General features: G+C 46.6%; 11 non-coding genes across 11 annotated transcripts in view; all 11 read left to right on the plus strand.

Moving 5' to 3' along the window:
- The first annotated feature begins 103 nt into the window (after window positions 1-103).
- On the plus strand, window positions 104-222 carry LOC125792243 (5S ribosomal RNA). Its single transcript, XR_007431975.1, has one exon. It is a non-coding gene; the product is annotated as a 5S ribosomal RNA (ribosomal RNA).
- A 110-nt stretch (window positions 223-332) lies between these two features.
- On the plus strand, window positions 333-451 carry LOC125792051 (5S ribosomal RNA). The gene has a single exon (XR_007431783.1). It is a non-coding gene; the product is annotated as a 5S ribosomal RNA (ribosomal RNA).
- Window positions 452-561: 110 nt separating this feature from the next.
- LOC125792254 (5S ribosomal RNA) lies at window positions 562-680 on the plus strand. The gene has a single exon (XR_007431986.1). It is a non-coding gene; the product is annotated as a 5S ribosomal RNA (ribosomal RNA).
- Window positions 681-790: 110 nt separating this feature from the next.
- On the plus strand, window positions 791-909 carry LOC125792265 (5S ribosomal RNA). The gene has a single exon (XR_007431997.1). It is a non-coding gene; the product is annotated as a 5S ribosomal RNA (ribosomal RNA).
- A 110-nt stretch (window positions 910-1,019) lies between these two features.
- LOC125791679 (5S ribosomal RNA) lies at window positions 1,020-1,138 on the plus strand. The gene has a single exon (XR_007431411.1). It is a non-coding gene; the product is annotated as a 5S ribosomal RNA (ribosomal RNA).
- Window positions 1,139-1,248: 110 nt separating this feature from the next.
- On the plus strand, window positions 1,249-1,367 carry LOC125792276 (5S ribosomal RNA). Its single transcript, XR_007432008.1, has one exon. It is a non-coding gene; the product is annotated as a 5S ribosomal RNA (ribosomal RNA).
- Window positions 1,368-1,477: 110 nt separating this feature from the next.
- LOC125792416 (5S ribosomal RNA) lies at window positions 1,478-1,596 on the plus strand. Its single transcript, XR_007432147.1, has one exon. It is a non-coding gene; the product is annotated as a 5S ribosomal RNA (ribosomal RNA).
- A 110-nt stretch (window positions 1,597-1,706) lies between these two features.
- Window positions 1,707-1,825, plus strand: LOC125792287 (5S ribosomal RNA). The gene has a single exon (XR_007432019.1). It is a non-coding gene; the product is annotated as a 5S ribosomal RNA (ribosomal RNA).
- Window positions 1,826-1,935: 110 nt separating this feature from the next.
- LOC125792298 (5S ribosomal RNA) lies at window positions 1,936-2,054 on the plus strand. Its single transcript, XR_007432030.1, has one exon. It is a non-coding gene; the product is annotated as a 5S ribosomal RNA (ribosomal RNA).
- Window positions 2,055-2,164: 110 nt separating this feature from the next.
- Window positions 2,165-2,283, plus strand: LOC125792310 (5S ribosomal RNA). The gene has a single exon (XR_007432042.1). It is a non-coding gene; the product is annotated as a 5S ribosomal RNA (ribosomal RNA).
- A 110-nt stretch (window positions 2,284-2,393) lies between these two features.
- The window catches only part of LOC125792321 (5S ribosomal RNA), a 119-nt gene continuing 12 nt past the window's right edge, over window positions 2,394-2,500 (plus strand). The window contains exon 1 of the ribosomal RNA XR_007432053.1: window positions 2,394-2,500. This exon is cut by the window's right edge and continues 12 nt beyond it. This is a non-coding gene — a ribosomal RNA (5S ribosomal RNA).

Below are 2,500 nucleotides of genomic sequence, written 5' to 3' on the forward strand. Positions count from 1 at the left end.
TCTTGCTTCCATTACCATGGTCTTGTTATACATTACTAGTTTGTTATCTGAAACCCAAAATAGATGAAGTTGCATAAGTAGTCTTGATGAGAGCTCTGCAATGGCTTACGGTCACACTACCCTGAGAACGCCCGATCTCGTCTGATCTCGGAAGCTAAGCAGGGTTTGGCCTGGTTAGTACTTGGATGGGAGACCACCTGGGAATACCAGGTGCTGTAAGCTTTTCCCCTCTTGCTTCCATTACCATGGTCTTGTTATACATTACTAGTTTGTTATCTGAAACCCAACATAGATGAAGTTGCATAAGTAGTCTTGATGAGAGCTCTGCAATGGCTTACGGTCATACTACCCTGAGCACGCCCGATCTCGTCTGATCTCGGAAGCTACGCAGGGTTTGGCCTGGTTAGTACTTGGATGGGAGACCACCTGGGAATACCAGGTGCTGTAAGCTTTTCCCCTCTTGCTTCCATTACCATGGTCTTGTTATACATTACTAGTTTGTTATCTGAAACCCAACATAGATGAAGTTGCATAAGTAGTCTTGATGAGAGCTCTGCAATGGCTTACGGTCACACTACCCTGAGAACGCCCGATCTCGTCTGATCTCGGAAGCTAAGCAGGGTTTGGCCTGGTTAGTACTTGGATGGGAGACCACCTGGGAATACCAGGTGCTGTAAGCTTTTCCCCTCTTGCTTCCATTACCATGGTCTTGTTATACATTACTAGTTTGTTATCTGAAACCCAACATAGATGAAGTTGCATAAGTAGTCTTGATGAGAGCTCTGCAATGGCTTACGGTCACACTACCCTGAGAACGCCCGATCTCGTCTGATCTCGGAAGCTAAGCAGGGTTTGGCCTGGTTAGTACTTGGATGGGAGACCACCTGGGAATACCAGGTGCTGTAAGCTTTTCCCCTCTTGCTTCCATTACCATGGTCTTGTTATACATTACTAGTTTGTTATCTGAAACCCAACATAGATGAAGTTGCATAAGTAGTCTTGATGAGAGCTCTGCAATGGCTTACGGTCACACTACCCTGAGAACGCCCGATCTCGTCTGATCTCGGAAGCTAAGCAGGGTTTGGCCTGGTTAGTACTTGGATGGGAGACCACCTGAGAATACCAGGTGCTGTAAGCTTTTCCCCTCTTGCTTCCATTACCATGGTCTTGTTATACATTACTAGTTTGTTATCTGAAACCCAACATAGATGAAGTTGCATAAGTAGTCTTGATGAGAGCTCTGCAATGGCTTACGGTCACACTACCCTGAGAACGCCCGATCTCGTCTGATCTCGGAAGCTAAGCAGGGTTTGGCCTGGTTAGTACTTGGATGGGAGACCACCTGGGAATACCAGGTGCTGTAAGCTTTTCCCCTCTTGCTTCCATTACCATGGTCTTGTTATACATTACTAGTTTGTTATCTGAAACCCAACATAGATGAAGTTGCATAAGTAGTCTTGATGAGAGCTCTGCAATGGCTTACGGTCATACTACCCTGAGCACGCCCGATCTCGTCTGATCTCGGAAGCTAAGCAGGGTTTGGCCTGGTTAGTACTTGGATGGGAGACCACCTGGGAATACCAGGTGCTGTAAGCTTTTCCCCTCTTGCTTCCATTACCATGGTCTTGTTATACATTACTAGTTTGTTATCTGAAACCCAACATAGATGAAGTTGCATAAGTAGTCTTGATGAGAGCTCTGCAATGGCTTACGGTCACACTACCCTGAGAACGCCCGATCTCGTCTGATCTCGGAAGCTAAGCAGGGTTTGGCCTGGTTAGTACTTGGATGGGAGACCACCTGGGAATACCAGGTGCTGTAAGCTTTTCCCCTCTTGCTTCCATTACCATGGTCTTGTTATACATTACTAGTTTGTTATCTGAAACCCAACATAGATGAAGTTGCATAAGTAGTCTTGATGAGAGCTCTGCAATGGCTTACGGTCACACTACCCTGAGAACGCCCGATCTCGTCTGATCTCGGAAGCTAAGCAGGGTTTGGCCTGGTTAGTACTTGGATGGGAGACCACCTGGGAATACCAGGTGCTGTAAGCTTTTCCCCTCTTGCTTCCATTACCATGGTCTTGTTATACATTACTAGTTTGTTATCTGAAACCCAACATAGATGAAGTTGCATAAGTAGTCTTGATGAGAGCTCTGCAATGGCTTACGGTCACACTACCCTGAGAACGCCCGATCTCGTCTGATCTCGGAAGCTAAGCAGGGTTTGGCCTGGTTAGTACTTGGATGGGAGACCACCTGGGAATACCAGGTGCTGTAAGCTTTTCCCCTCTTGCTTCCATTACCATGGTCTTGTTATACATTACTAGTTTGTTATCTGAAACCCAACATAGATGAAGTTGCATAAGTAGTCTTGATGAGAGCTCTGCAATGGCTTACGGTCACACTACCCTGAGAACGCCCGATCTCGTCTGATCTCGGAAGCTAAGCAGGGTTTGGCCTGGTTAGTACTTGGATGGGAGACCACCTGGGAATACCAG

Source organism: Astyanax mexicanus, unplaced genomic scaffold, assembly GCF_023375975.1.
Source record: "Astyanax mexicanus isolate ESR-SI-001 unplaced genomic scaffold, AstMex3_surface scaffold_36, whole genome shotgun sequence".
Classification (NCBI taxonomy): domain Eukaryota; kingdom Metazoa; phylum Chordata; class Actinopteri; order Characiformes; family Acestrorhamphidae; genus Astyanax; species Astyanax mexicanus.